Genomic DNA, 16282 nt, shown 5'->3' on the forward strand with positions numbered 1-16282 from the left:
GAGGTACTGAGAGTTGGATTTGCGAGAGGAATAACTGGGGTAATTATGAGATCGGGTTGGTCTGTTGAAAATGCAAGTGCCACTGTTGCCATTCTTCCCCTTAACAATTAACAATCTTTGATCCAGATGTATAACAGTGACCACAATGTATTGTTTCTGGTGTAAAAAGGCACAGCTTAAAGGGGAATTGTCCTGCTCAGGGAAAACGGTGTTTGAAGTGCTTAAATCTAAACCACTTCGCTTCTCAGTGTAAATCAACAGCAATTTGTCTCAATATTACACAGGAAAAGCATTTCAATGTTAGATCCATCGGGAAAACAGAAAATAAAATTTCGCAAAGGAATTTCTCAGAAAATTATGAAAATTATTCTCTGGAAAATACATTTTTCGTTGGCATCATTAAAACAACACAGTGGGCGGGATTCTCCAATAATGGGGCTATGTCCCCACGCACTTGCGCACGGCGGCGGCGGCTTGCGGCGGCCGCGCCGAGCGCGATGGCGGACTCGGACCGTGGAGTGGCACCAAAAATGTAGGACCCCCGAGATCGCACGTGCCCACGGATCGGTGCCCCCCTGGCCGTCCATGAGGCCCCCCCCCACCCCCTGGTGAAGGATCCCCCCGACCCCCCCACCAGGGCGGCCGGGTACTGAGTCCGCAGCCACCACTGGCCGTTCCCGACAGGCAAAACGTGGTTAGAACCACGCCGTCGGGAACTCGGCCAGTTACCCTCGGTGAATGACGGGGGGGCCTCTGTCAATGGCCCCCTACCTGTGCTGTGTAGATTGCACATCATGATTCGCGGCGATTTTCCGGGGCCCGGACAATTGCGGGAGCGGCGTCGGACCGGATGTAGTCATTGATGCCCATTCTCCGCTACCGTGCCGATCGGAGAATCCAGCCCGTGGACCTACAATCAACAACAAATTAAAGTGAAAGAACTCACAAGTATATTATTTTGTTACTCAATAAATAATTTGTCATCAACTGGAAGACTGACTGTTTATCAACAAGTTAAATACAAATTGGCAAGACAAAGGAATAATAATGAATACTATTTATATTACATTTCTGTCCATCCTAGCTAGGCCCACACCCCAGCCTAATCCGTCAACCCCACCCAACCTTTTTAGTAAGAAGTCTTACTAAACTCACCTGATGAAGGAGCTGCACTCCAAAAGCTAGTGATTTGAAACAAACCTGTTGGATTTTAAGACACTGGTGTTGAAAGACACTATGCCCACCCCAGTCCAACCCGGCATCTCACAATCATGGTAACCTTTTTAGTCATTAAGGGGCAATTTATCATGGCCAATCCAGCTAATCTGCACAGTTTTGGACTGTGGGATGAAACCTGAGCACCTGGAAGAAACCCATGCAGGTACGGGGTGGAAAGTGCAAACTCCACACAGTTCGTTACCCAAGGCCCGAATTGAAGCTGGGTACTTAGTGCTGTGAGGCAGCAGTGCTAACCACTGTGTCAGAGTGGCATGGGAAACCTCTGTCAGTTTATCAGTGCAACTATCCAAGATAGAGAAGCTGATATGGAAAGAATGGTAGGGGAGGTAATGGTTTTGTGAAAGTGAAGGTGTCACTAACACCGTGAGCAACTGTGAACTGTTATTTTTAGAATTGCTTTTTAGGCAAGCGATCACTTACTCCACCGATTTCTGTGGTTATTCCTATAACCATCAGTCCTGTTCTTAATCAGGTAGTCACTTCACAGTTTTCAGCAGGTATTCATCTGACAGCATTAGCTGATTTTAGTAGCAAATATTCCACATCATCACAACTCGGTACGGGTAAATAAATCATTTTCTAATCTTCCTTTGCTTGAGGCTGCCCAATTTAGTACTTATGTCTTTGAGTCCTGTGAGCACAGTTTAAGGTTAATGACCTGCTTAAATCTATTTTACCTATGCCTTTCAGCATTTCAAAGAGTTACCAGTCATCCTTTTACAATACCAATCAAGTTGACTGTTAGGACTTCAAATGGAAAGTTTTTGTTGACAAAGGCTCTTCAAAAACAATTTTAAACCACTGGCAAAGGGAAAGAAGTGGAAACATGTTATAATTGTGAGATTGCTCGAATTGTTTAAAACTCTAAAACCGAGAGGACGACAATAATCTTCTTCAGCTCCCTCCTTTCTTGGACCTCCCTTGTTGGCTCAGTGAATTTGATTTGATTTATTATTGTCACATGTATTAGTGTACAGTGAAAAGTATTGTTTCTTGCATGCTGTACAAACAATGCGTACCATACATAGGGAAAGAAGGAGAGACTGCAGAATATAATGTTACAGTTATAGCAAGGTGTAGAGAAAAGATCAACTTAATACGAGGTAGGTCCATTCAAAAGTCTGATGGCAGTAGGGGAGAAGCTGTTCTTGAGTCGGTTGGTACGTGATCTCAAACTTTGGTATCTTTTTCCTGACGAAAGAAGGTGGAGGAGAGTATGTCCTGGGTGCATGGGGTCCTTAATTATGCTGGCTGCCTTTCCAAGGCAGTGGGAATTATAGATAGAGTCAATGGATGGGAGGCTGGTTTGCGTGATGGACTGGGCTACATTCACAACCTTTTGTAGTTTCCTGCGGTCTTGGGCAGAGCAGGCTCCATACCAAGTTGTGATACAACCAGAAAGAATGCTTTCTATGGTGCTTCTGTAGAAGTTGGTGAGAATCGTAGCTGACATGCCAAATTCCATAGCGTTCTGAGAAAGTAGAGTCGTTGGTGGGCTTTCTTAACTATAGTGTCAGCATGGGGGGACCAGGACAGGTTGTTGGTGATCTGTACGCCTAAAAACTTGAAGCTCTCGACCCTTTCTACTTCGTTCCCATTGATGTAGACAGGGGCATGTTCTTCATGGAAGTATTCCTTCCAATAGTTGAGTAGTACAAGCTGGGGAGGTTCCCAATTTCAAGGTTCTCTGTTGAACCCGATGATCCAAGCCAAGGTAGATTGATTGCAGTGCCCCTCAGGTAGATAGAGTAGAATTACTGAGGATATCTGCCCATAGTCCTAATCTAGCGGTTGTTGCTGGAGGTGTGGAAATCAGATGGGCAGAAGATCAGGATCAACTGTGTGTACACACTGGAGTCAAAATGTTGCTCCATTCAACACGTTACGATCCCAGTTGATGTAATAACTCAGTGAGAAGATTCCAGAATGAAACGTTGGCTCATAAGATTGCAACTTTTACTTTTGTTTTATAAAACAGTCACAGGACCGCTAATAAGTTTTAAAAACAAGAAAACACATTTATTGAACATGAAAAGTTGAATTATTATACAATACTTTATTCCCCCTTAGCTTAACAAGTTTACACAGGTTTAAAGATTAACATGGGTTACAATGTACATCTTAAGCTACAATGATCTTATTAACACCAGATGTCCCTTTTAAGCACACAAGATGAATGTGGTCAAATACACCCCACCCGTGTGCTCTGAACCCAAGTTAGTGTCTGTGGATTTCTCTTCAGAATCCCTCAAGATGAGTGAGTGTTTCCAAACTCAACTCCCAAAACACACTTTAAAATCTTCTCTCATAATTATGCTTTCCCTTCATATTTTACATTCTGAAATCCAGACCAAGTTTTCCAAATGACACTTTAAATCAGTGAATCCAATCCAGGATTTTACACCACCCTCTTTTCGGATTCCTCGGCGGGATTCTCCGACCCCCCACTGGGTCGGAGAATCCCTGGGGGACGGCGTGAATCCCGCCCTGCCGCGCTGACGCCGGCTGCCGTATTCTCCGGTGCTGGTTTGCGGGTGGGGGTGGAGTTTACGCCGCACCGATCGGGGCCATTGGCAGTGCCCCCCGGCAATTCTCCGGGCCCCGATGGGCCGAGCGGCAGCCCGTTTTCGGCCAGTCCCGCCGGCTTAAAATGGACATGGCCCATCACTGCGGGACCTGGCTTGTCGGCCATCTAGCGGGGTCCTCGGGGAGGGAGGGGGCGCAGGGGATCCGGCCCCAGGGGGTCCCCCACAGTGGCCTGGCCTGCGATCGGGGCCCACCGATTCGTGGGCGGGCCTGTGCCGAGGTGGCACTCTTTCCCACCCCGCCGGCCTCTGTCGGGCTCCGCCATGGCCGGCGCGGAGAAGAACACCCCTGCGCATACGCAGGGACACACCGGCGGTTCTGCACATGCGCCAGAACACGCCGGACGTTCTGCGCATGCGCGGGACCACGGCGTCCCTTCAAAGCTGGTTGGCGCGGCGCCTAGCCCCCGGAAGTGCTGAGGATTCCGCAACTTCCGGGTGGCCCGACGCCGGAGTGGTTCGCGCCATTCTTGACGCCAGTGTCGGGCCATCCCGCCGATTGCGGGCGATCCCGCCCCCTGTGTCTCAACCGCTTTTTGCAAACACCCCAAGATCCAGCCACCAATTTTCAGTTACTTCAACTCACATTTCAGAGCTGTAGTAAAATCTCACAAAGCTGAAATTCACTTCAGATATCTTCTGTTGTCTTAGTCTTCTTCTCAGCTTAAACATAGAACATACAGTGCAGAAGGAGGCCATTCGGCCTATCGAGTCTGCACCGACCCACATTAAGCCCTCACTTCCACCCTATCCCCGTAACCCAATAACCCCTCCTAACCATTTTGGACACTAAGGGCAATTTCGCATGGCCAATCCCCCTAACCTGCGCGTCTTTGGACTGTGGGAGGAAACCGGACCACCCGTAGGAAACCCACGCAGACACGGGAGAACGTGCAAACTCCGCACAGACAGTGACCCAGCGGGGATCGAACCTGGGACCTTGGGACCCTAACCCTAACCCTAACTTGGCCTGTCTTTACTAAACAGTGCTCTGTTCTAGTGCCTTTAACCTCAGACCTCTTGGAACCTACTCTTAATTTCTCATCTTTCCTTAACAAGCTGCTCTTCAGAGGCTGCATTCTCAGCGTTCGTCGATAGGGTGGAGAATCCATTTTCCCGCACGAAATCGGGACCAGCGCCAGGTTCCGCTATACTCTGCCCCCTGAAAAGTGGCATTCTCAGGGAGTATGCCGTGCCGAGTATCCACCGCCTCAGGTCATTGCCTGAGGCCCGCCCGCTATTCACCGTTCCCGACCAGCCAAATTCCCGACAGCATGGTTCTAATATGGTCCTGTTTTTCGGGAACCTCGCATGGTGGCTGTGGACTCAGTCCAGGGCCGCCACAGTCGGGGGACAGGCGATTGGAGGGCGGGGGAGGCTTCATTCGGGACTGGGGGCCATGTGTGCGGGCAGCCTGGGTCGGGCGAGCAGCCGACGCGGGGCACTATTTCGGCGGTCCAGGTCCGCGGGCTGAGTCTGCCATGGAGCACGGCACGGCCGCTGGAGGCCGCTGCCATGTGTATGCACAGCTTCTGACCCGGAAGTGTGGGGGGCCATATCGGCAGCTAGAGCTACGAGCTCTACGACAGCTGCCTGCCAGCCCCTTGCAAGACGGTGAATCTGTGGCCTTTTGACGCCAGTTTTCCTGGGGTAAAAGACCACAGTTTTCACGACAGCGTGAGGACATTGTCCCAAAAACAGAGAATACAGCCCCAGATCTCTGCACTTGTTTTCTTAACTTTTACTCCAAGGTATGGATTTTCTTCTAGAAAAGCGGAGAAATGTTCGCTCGTTAGTCTTGTAAACCAACTGCTTCTAGCGGAGTTGTAAACACAAATTAGCTAAGCTAAAATGTGAAAGCTTCTCTACCTTACAAAGCCGCAGTTACTGAACAACTACTGCTGGTTTATTTATTCTTCATGCCATTCTCTACGCACAATAGAAACACAGTTGAAACTTAACCAATCCCCACACGCAAACACCTTTGTCCAATGTGAACCTAACTACAGGTTTAACCATTCCCAGCACAGAAACATTAAATTAAGCACACTTTAAACTATACTTTATTTCTAATGTTTACCAATACAAATAAAAATCCCTTAAAACTACTTTTGCTTTCCTAACAAACGTTGGTACTGTCAAGCCAGATCTGGTGACCAGGCGAGAGATAAAAGGCAAAAGCACCCTCATTCCCAAATATCGATTATTTGATTTCAATTAGGAAAAGTGTTAATCAGTGTTTCAGAACATTATCAATAGCAACAGTATCACCAGATCTGATGAACAGCAATATTTCAGTGTAAGCAATGTGAGCAGGATTGTTTCCCCGGTTAGTTATTGGAACATTCATTGTATGTAATAGTAATCTCAAACTATGTTGGTAAATATTCTATGTAAATACCTGTTGGCTCAGTTGGTAGGTGCAGGGTGAAGTTGAACCATTCAGATCAAGTAGGTCTCAACGTCGACTCCTGGTCAATGCTGAATTAGCCAATTACTTTGAGGTGACCCAATTGGCCTCGCAATCCCTAAGCTAGGGAGTGGAAAGATCATCATTCAGTATGTGTTTGTTGACATTGGGCAAGTTGCAAGATGACATTGGACATTGGGCAAGAACCCGCACTTGCCAGCAGCAAGACCAGTTCGGCAATTTTTCAATTAGGGATGTCAGGCGGGCTCCTGGTGTTGACAGGTCTGAAGCCTCAGTAGGTCTACTTGGTCAGGTGGGCACTGCTGAGACAGGTTGGTCCATTGCCACCACCTGGGGGCTGGTAAAATTCAGACCCCCAGATCTGGACTTCTACACAAATAGTCATCTGGCTAAAATACCAGAGCGTTCCAGAAGCTGTGGAATTGTTCCCGCCAAGGAGTCTGTCCTCGGGTAAAACATTCATTCACAATTAAGTAGTAAGCTTGGGCATGTTTGAAAATGATAAATTTAATACGTTTAAAATTTACCTTATTTAGGTTTCAGTTCTAATGAGACCATCTAGTTTCATTTTATACTGAACGTTTTGGAATTGTAATTTGGTTTTCTTTCTATTCAGTTACTGATGAATGCTCATGGCCCAGATTGCTGTCCTGAAGTTAGTAGCTTATCCTATTCAGAAAAAGTAAGTGGTAATGATTCTATGCAGTTAAAATAATTTTCTACTTTGCACTAAAGCTGAAAATAATGATTTAACCACCAAGAACAGGGATAATGTGTAATAAATTGTCAGGATTATCTAGCGTCTTACTGATTTTGCTGTTTTTCAACTTTGAGAAGTTAAATCCACATAGAGAGATTAACCTTATGTTTAAACTGTCTTCAGGCGTCTTTGCTCTCAGAGTGACAGAATGTAGCATTAGCAAATTTGCCAACAGCTTGCCTTTTGCAAAGATTTTTTGAATTGATTATCCACGTGTCAAAGTAGACTTTCTCTGATCATTTTTCCTCCCTCGCTTACTCTCCCACCCTTTCCCTGTTTCTGTGTCGGCTTAAAATCTACAAATTTCCAAATCTTCCAGCTCTGATGGAAAGTCGTAAATCTGAAGTGCTAATTCTGTTTCGGTCTCCATCGATGCTGCCTGTCCCGCTAAGGTTTTCCAGTCCACTAATGCTGTCACCTTTGCCTGTGTCTTCCCAGTGAATGCCATTGTTCCGAAGAAATCAATCTGTCTCCCAATCCTATCAATTTCTCTGGTATTGGACAGGACTTGCCACTGGGGTTATCCAGTCCTACCGAAAGTCAATGAACTCCTGGCCGGACAGCCGAATCACCCACGGCAAGTCTCGCCACGGCAGAGTCGGTTACTCCCAATCGTCGTTCCAAACGTGTTTGCATGTTTTTTAATGTTAAAACCACTACGTGAATTGTTTTCTATGTTTGCAACTAAAAATCAGTCTTCCCAAATTACACCAAGGTCACCAGATGATCCACAATGGCTCAGATGTGATGGTTCTTTCCTGCACTTAGTCCCATCAGATACTGATTGAACGTCTGTGCCAGCTATAGACTTAAAAACAGCAACCGTAAGTGAAATCAGCCAGAAGCAGAGTGTCTGCCCACATCAAACTCTGAAAAGCTTTATCGACATCCGAGCTGGGAAAGGCATGTCTTGATTCCATAATAGTAATTTCTACACAGCATAGAGCAGCAGTGAGAAGGAATCGGGGCGAAGTAATTTGGGGGGTTTCTTTCTTTATTCTTTCATGAGATGTCAGCGTTGCTGGCAAGGCCAGTAATGTCCATCCCCAATTACCTTTGCACTGAATGTGTTGGTAGGCCATTTCGTAGGGCAGTTAAGAGTCAATCGCATTGCTGTGTCGATGAACGTATTTGGAAGAAGTTAGCTGAGAAGCATAAGCGAGCACCTCAAATCACATTGGAATAACAGAATCAATCCACACTGTCTCCTGGGTAATTTGATGGGTGGAGTAGCTCAGATGTTTTCAAACACATGATCCATTTTCTTAATAAACCAGCAACAACAATAACAAGGCTTCTTTGACATGCCCTCAAAGCTGTGGCCTCCACCACATGGACAAGGCAAACACAGAAGATCACCATCTCCTCCAAGTTCCCCTCCATGTCACACACCATCCTGATTTGGAAATATATTACTACTCCTTCACTGTCACTGAGTCAACATCCTGGAACTCACTTCCTAACAGCACTGTGGGAGTATCTCGGTGAGGTAAAGTCACCATAGTCCCAGATGACCATAGGCTGCGGCTCTCCAACCCCCTTTGAGTGGTGATGATTTAACCTCAAGATCACCATACCCCAGGCATTAGGCAAGGTTGAGGAGGTGGGCCCTCAAGAATAACCTCAGCCAGTATGGGAATCGAACCCTAGTTGTTGGTCTCCAGCTGTCTAGCCAAGTGAGCTAATCTGGGCGCAAGGAGTATCTACACCCACACGGATGCAAGAGTTCAAGAGGTGAGTTGCCACTACCTTCTCAAGGACAATTGGAGATGAACAATAAATGTTGGCTAAATGCTGGCCTTGCCAGCAATGTCCACAGCCTATGAATAAATAAAACTAAAATTAAAAAAGGAGTACATCTCCTAAACCCTTTCTTTCTATAACACATTAAGCTGAAAGAAATTAATTGTAGAAACAGCCAATTGTCTTGATGCTGTGTTGAAGGGTTGGCCCAAAAGTAAGATCCACAATAAGCCACTGTTCAAACATTAATGCAAAACAATAATCTTCATTCATTGTTTTTCAAGCTATCTCTAAGTTTCTGTAGTGTTGCCCTGCTGAACAGGCCTGCTGTCTACCTACTGTCTACCTGCTGTTACCAAAAACATAGGTATATCCTCAGAGATGGTCCAAATCTGAGCAACTCCAAAGAAATTTCTGCTTGTGATGTTTCAGCTGCAAAAGTGCTGAATACTTTAAATTAAACAGCAGGGACGTGTTTCTTGCTAAACCTGAGGAAAAATATATTATCTCAACCAAATAGTTCTAAACTCTTGCAAACTTAGCATCACTAAAACGACTACATGATGACATCAATAAGTTCCATCCCACCATCAGAGTCACCATGGACTACTCTCCAAAATCGGTTGCATTCTTGGACACACTCATCTCCATCAAGAACGGTCACCTCAGCACTTCGCTTTACCACAAGCCCACGGATAACCTCACGATGCTCCACTTCTCCAGCTTCCACCCTAAACATATTATAGAAGCCGTCCTCTGTGGACAAGCCCTCTGTATTCACAGGATCTGCTCAGACGAGGAGGAGCATAACAGACATCTGTGGATGCTGAAAGATGCCCTCGTACGAAAGGGATATGGCGCTCGACACATCAATCAACAGTTCTAACGCGCCACAGTAAAAAACCACACCGACCTCCTCAGAAGACAAATACGGGACACAACTGACAGAGTACCCTTCGTCGTCCAGTACTTCCCCGGAGCGGAAAAGCTACGACATCTTCTTCGCAGCCTTCAACACGTCATCGATGAAGGTAAACATCCACAGCCCCACTACTTGCCTTCAAACAACCGTGCAACCTCAAACAAACCGTTGTTTGCAGCAAACTACCCAGCCTTCAGAACAGCGACCACAACACCACATAACCCTGCTATGGCAATCTCTGCAAGACGTGCCAGATCATTGACATGGGTACCACCATTACACGTGAAAATACCACCCACCAGGTATGCAGTACATACTCGTGCGACTCGGCCAACGTTGTCTACCTCATACGCTGCAGGAAAGGATTTCCCGAAGCGTGGTACATTGGCGAGACCATGCAGACGCTGCGACAACGGATGAACGGACATCCCGCGACAATCGCCAGGCAGGAATGTTCCCTTCCAGTCGGGGAACACTTCAGTAGTCCACGGCATTCAGCCTCTGATCTCCGGGTAAGTGTTCTCCAAGGCGGCCTTCAGGACGCGCGACAAAGCAAAATCGCCGAGCAGAAACTTATAGCCAAGTTCCGCACACATGAGCATGGCCTCAACTGAGACCTTGGATTCATGTCGCATTACATTCATCCCCCACCATCTGGCCTGGGCTTGCAAAATCCTACCAACTGTCCTGGCTTGAGACAATTCACACCTCTTTAACCTGGGGTTACCCCTATCTCTGGATCTGTAAAGACTTAATTACCTGCAAATGCTCGCATTCAAATCATTGTCTTGCATTTTTGACTTTGTATATATGTTTCTGGAACATACCTCTTCATTCACCTGAGGAAGGAGCAGTGCTCCGAAAGCTAGTGATTTGAAACAAACCTGTTGGACTTTAACCTGGTGTTGTAAGACTTCTTACTGTGCATTTGGGATAGGCATCCATATCAAAGATTAGCAGAAAGCAGAAAGACACTGCGGAAAATAATAAAACTGCGATTTGAAAACTGTAAATTTAACAAATGTATTTTGTTAATCAACACCAATTTATTGCAGAACCAGCACAAACCTTACTTCACTTGGTGGCAGAAACCAATCTTAAAACTTTACTATAATGCCCCTCTGGAATGTATCCAAATAAATTCTCATCTAGGTTGTCAGCTTAACCCATGATAATTATACAGTATTTTGTGAATGAATTGTATGCAGCTCAAGAAACATGTTTTAGAAATGGAATACAGAGTGATAAATAGAGGACAACAAAAAATAAACAGAACACAAATAATTCAAAAACTCAATGATGGACTGAAAGTATCTGCATGACCCAACCCAAATGGCGAGATGGTTAAGTTCAAATAAATGTTGAAGTTGATCAAACTGGTATCTGCAATTAATTCTCTTTTTAAACTCTCCTTATTTTTGCTTCTGTTGCCTTCTATTGTAATGCAAATCAGAAGAATGTTCAGCTGGTTGGCTAAGCGAATAATATGCATATTACACTAACATGTAAGGTAAAATTCAGCCCCACTAATATACGTCAGAAATGTGATGGCAAGCATTGAATCTCTGAGTCACAGGCCCATAACATGTCCAGTGTATAACTGACATGGGTGTGCTTTTTTCCCCTAAATATCCCCAGATCTAAATATAGAACACATTTGATTTGAAAAATATATATGGGACATCGGTCTGCGATCCCGATGGGCAGATTGTGTCTGTAATCATTTCATTAGCATTAATCAAACCACAAACACTGATATTGTGATTGTTGTGGCATTATGAGAATTGATGGTGGAAATTAAACTGGATGGGCTGAGAGCATTGCAAGTTGATTATAGCCAGGGCCACTTTAGAAAATTCATAAGGACACTATCACGCATCTTTTAAAAACATTTTTTGCCCAGCATGAATACTCCAAGGAATGGTAAATGTGGATAGGAAAGGTTGTCCAATATCATCAGCTTTGTCATTCCTCCCACCTGAAAGATTATCTTTGAGTGAAAACTTGTGTTCAGTTTCTCGATCCTCCTTGGGATAGGAGTTTGCCCAATTTGGTCCCAAATGAACCCTCCGCGATTTGACAAAAGTGACAAAGATATGCTTCTCTGCATGTGTTTACCTATGGAATTGTGGCCAACAAAATAAGAAAATATTGCATTAGCTTGCTCACTGCCATGAGCGCACATGCGAGTTTCATTGCATGTACACAAAAGAAGGGATTCTATTCTGAGGAAATTGAGCCATGATGTTAATAGGAGATTTTAACATCAGTCTGATAGCCTCTGGCCCCTATGCTGATGATCTCCATCTGATAACAAGCACATTTAGAGCCCGATTGCAAACAAATCTGCTTCTGTGTTCAAGTCAGAAAACAGTGACTGATGGCTTTTGCAACTTTGTCCTTTAACCCTGTATCTCCCTACAACTTAACTTTGATTCTTTTCCAACTTTTCTGTTTTACCTTCCCCTCTTTCCACATTAGTTTGTTAGAATATTGAAACTCAATGGGGTAAGATCTGTGAAATCCTATCTCATGATGTCTCCATCGCCTGGGTGTCTGGTTCTGTCAGTATTGCCTGGAGTCACTTTTCAGTCTATTTCATTTGGTAATGAAAAACTGTATCCCTTCCGAAACTGTTAGATGTGGCTCTAAACATAAACCCTGGATTACAGCTCGACTGCTGTGTCTTATTAGGCTTGAAAATGCATCTTTCAGAAAGGCGGAGAAATCAAACAAAAATCTTAGATTAGGTTAAACACTAAATGATTAAACACAAAGTCTGCAATTCTCTTAAAATTCACCAAAAGGAATTGATAGAAGCAAAGTCCTCACTGGAAGCACATGTTCCAAAACTTTTTTGGTCAGTTATTTGCTCTCATTTGTAGAAGTTTTCCATTCTAAACAGAATATATCCTGATGATCAGAGTATATGTCAGTTATAGAAGCCCCACAAGCTATGACTGACTTGTCATTTCAACCCAGTGGTTCGGTATGTTTAATTTCACCTCCAGACAGTGTTCTTCCTCAGTGTTACCTGTCATGTGGTTAAAGGAGAAACCTTCTTAAAGCTGATTGATACTTGATTGCGTTAAGAACCCCGCTGATGTTAAATGCGCGGTTATCCCAAAGCCCAGAAGGTTCTTAGTGATCTATATTTTCAATTTGATGCGTTATCAATTAATAAAGAATATTTATTAATGTAGAAGAAAGACACATGACACAAAGGACTATAATACTCTACAAAAGTATACTTAACTACATGATGGCTATTCATGCGCAGTATCTCATGAAGTCACCCCTTTGTTCCCAACTACCTATTTTTCCTGAACTCTGAGATATCCCTTGTTTCCAAATGACATCCAATATTGTACAACTCTTATGAACTAAATCCAGCAGATAATTACCATGCACAAGTTGTTTGCCCACATTTGGGAAAACCGTCTTCGGTTTCAGTGAAGGCGTAATCTTCCTGGTTTGAGTTTTGGATTTTAACTGGCTGCTCCTTTAGCAATAACTTGTTTTCAGGGGAGACTGTTTTCTGCAGCTGGGTGTGACTGTGATGGTAGCTGCTGCTACTGCTTTCTCCAGTTATGGTGCTATGGATATATCATTCTTTCCCTTTGATGTTACCCACCCTGTGGCCCGGCTTTTCGCATATAGGTGCCAGTTCTCCTTATCTCTCCCCTTTGAAGTTACCTCTTCTATACCCTATTATTTTCCCCTAGCCACATAGGTAAATACTTTTCTCACTTTATGCTAAATAGCAAAACACTCCTTCAGACAGCTGCCCTTATCATTTCCCCTTTTTACTTAATTTCATCCCAATTTCATTTTTTAATTCTACTTCTTATTCTTAATACTAATTCTTAATACCTTCCATATTTTTCCAAATGCAATGTCATAATTTGAAAGACAATTAAATTTAGCAACTATTTATCAACATTATCCAACATTATCAAGATTTAAAGACATGCATTAACATAAAATATACGCCAAAGTATTACCATTCAAGGGGTGGGATTTATCGGTCCCGACACGGCAGCACGCCATGGCACAACATGACTGGTAGATGCCAGGAGATCCCACTTCCAGCATCTACCCGACTCGCCACGCCTCGTGAGATCTAATGTGATCTTGTGAGATGTTGCAATGTGAATCTCGACCATTGTGGCGGGATCACTTTCTGGAAAATCTACATACTAGAGTGAGACAGCTGATCTCACTCTCATATGCATTCCCAAGATCTAACCAAGGAATGGGATCTAACCCCCTCGTGAAGCCTTGGGCGAATGCCATTCAGTGCTGATCTCTACAGGGACCAGACGGAACAACACTCCAGGGGGTCTCCCAGGAGATTGGAGGCCCCATGGTGCACATCCTCTGGGCAAGGTGGTACCCTGGCACAGTTGGTGCCTGCCTGCAAGTGCCAGCTTGGCTCCCTGGCAGTGTCAGCCTGGCACCATGGCAATGTCACCTGTGTGCCAGCCTAGCACTGCCAACGTACGAGGCTACCATATTCTGTGTGATGGTAATCCAGCTGGGAGGTGTCCTGCATAGGTGTGGATGGGTGTGAGGGGCTCAGGGACCCCCTTCTTGTGAGTTGGGGCTTGGGGGAGTGTTCCGGGGTCACGTCAGGGGCTCAAGAAACTGGGACACCATTTACAAACCTAAGGATGGGCCTTAGATAGCGGGGTGTTTCTCTGGGAAACACCTGGCTAATCTTGCACGCAATGGACTCTGACCTCATCTGGGTAGATCGCACCCAAGGTTCCCAATAGTCTCTTTTACACTCGTAACAATGCATCAGCAATGGTGTTTCCTTTCTCAGCCATATGAATGATTTTCAAATTAAACAGTCGTGGTAACAAACTCGATCTAAATAACCTAATGCTTGGATTTTGAAACCTCTCCAGAATTTCTGGAGATTATGGTCTGGATATACAATTGTTTGTGCTGAATTACTGGCAACATTAATCTCAAAATTTTGTCAAGCCAATATCAAACATAAAGGGCACGATGTACTGGCCACATTGCTAGTCTCACTCTAATATGCAGTTCCCTGAGATAACCAAGATGTTAGAATCTATCGCCTTCACCTTGGAGACCTCAAGCGAGCGCTGTTCAGTGTTGGCCTCCACAAATGGGGACAAGACGGAACAGCACTCATAAGGGTCTCCCAGGGGATTGGAGGCCTGCAGGTGCATGCCATCTGAACATGGCAGTGTCCTGGCAGTGCTATTGCCACCTGGGCATATTGGCACTGCCAGCTTGGCACTCTGACAGTGCCAGCTGGCAGTGCCCACCTGACACACTGGCAGTGCCACCTGTATAGCAGCCAGGCACTGCCAAGGTACCCAGGTGGAACTGACAGCTGGCGGGGCAATTTTTGCATGACAGAAATCAGGCAGGAGATGCCTTGTGTGGGTGTGGGGGCATGAGGGGAGCCCTGGGGATCCGATTACAGTGGGTCAGGGCTTGGGAGAGGGGGAGTCGAGTGAGGGCTAAATGTAGTGCCCCAATCTCTCTTTGCGCTGGGGAGATTTGGAGAGTGGGGCTCCTCAGTGCAGGAAATGTGACTACGTGCGGCTTTGGCTGCACATTGCCCACTGAGGCCCATATCTATGGGCAGCACGGTAGCTCAAGTGGATAGCACTGTGGCCTCAGAGCTCGAGGGTCCCAGGTTCGATTCCCCGCTGGGTCACTGTCTGTGCGGAGTCTGCACGTTCTCCTCGTGTCTGCGTGGGTTTCCTCCGGGTCCACTGGTTTCCTCCCACAGTCCAAAGATGTGCAGGTTAGGTGGATTGGCCATGATAAATTGCCCTTAGTGACCAAAAAGGTTAGGAGAGGTTATTGGGTTACGGGGATATGGTGGAAGTGTGGGCTTAAGTGGGTCGGTGGAGACTCGATGGGCCGAATAGCTTCCTTCTGCATTATAGAACAGTGGCAAGACGGTTTTGTGAAGGGGAGGTCGTGTCTCACTAACTTGAAAGAGTTTTTCGAGGAGGTCACAAAGATGATTGATGCAGGTAGGGCAGTGGATGTTGTCTATATGGACTTCAGTAAGGCCTTTGACAAGGTCCCTCATGCAGACTGGTACAAAAGGTGAAGTCACACGGGATCAGAGGTGAGCTGGCAAGATGGATACAGAACTGGCAAGGTCATAGAAGGCAGAGAGTAGCAATGGAAGGGTGCTTTTCTGATTGGAGGGCTATGACTAGAGGTGTTCCGCAGGGATCGGTGCTGGGACCTTTGCTGTTTATAGTATATATAAATGATTGGAGGAAAATGTAACTGCTCTGATTAGTAAGTTTGCAGACGACACAAAGGTTGGTGGAATTGTGGATAGCGATGAGGACTGTCAGAGGATACAGCAGGATTTAGTTCGTTTGGAGACCTGGGCGGAGAGATGGCAGGTGGAGTTTAAACCGGACAAATGTGAGGTAATTCATTTTGGAAGGTCTAATGCAGGTAGGGAAAATACAGTGAATGGTAGAACTATTGACAGTCAGAGAGATCTAGATGTACAGGCACACAGGTCACTGAAAGGGGCAACACAGGTGGAGAAGGTAGTCAAGAAGGCATACGGCATGCTTGCCTTCATT

The 16282-nt window shown here is 45.5% G+C and overlaps 1 long non-coding RNA gene across 1 annotated transcript in view; it reads right to left on the reverse strand.

Annotated features, from left to right (window-relative positions):
* LOC140398022 (uncharacterized) overlaps positions 1 to 16282 on the reverse strand; it is a 196718-nt gene that overhangs the window by 17344 nt on the left and 163092 nt on the right. Inside the window, exon 2 of the long non-coding RNA XR_011937386.1 lies at positions 772 to 910. This is a non-coding gene — a long non-coding RNA (uncharacterized lncRNA). The remainder of the gene's footprint in view (positions 1 to 771; positions 911 to 16282) is intronic.

The sequence above is a fragment of the Scyliorhinus torazame genome, chromosome 21 (assembly GCF_047496885.1).
Source record: "Scyliorhinus torazame isolate Kashiwa2021f chromosome 21, sScyTor2.1, whole genome shotgun sequence".
In the NCBI taxonomy this organism is placed as follows: Eukaryota; Metazoa; Chordata; class Chondrichthyes; order Carcharhiniformes; family Scyliorhinidae; genus Scyliorhinus; species Scyliorhinus torazame.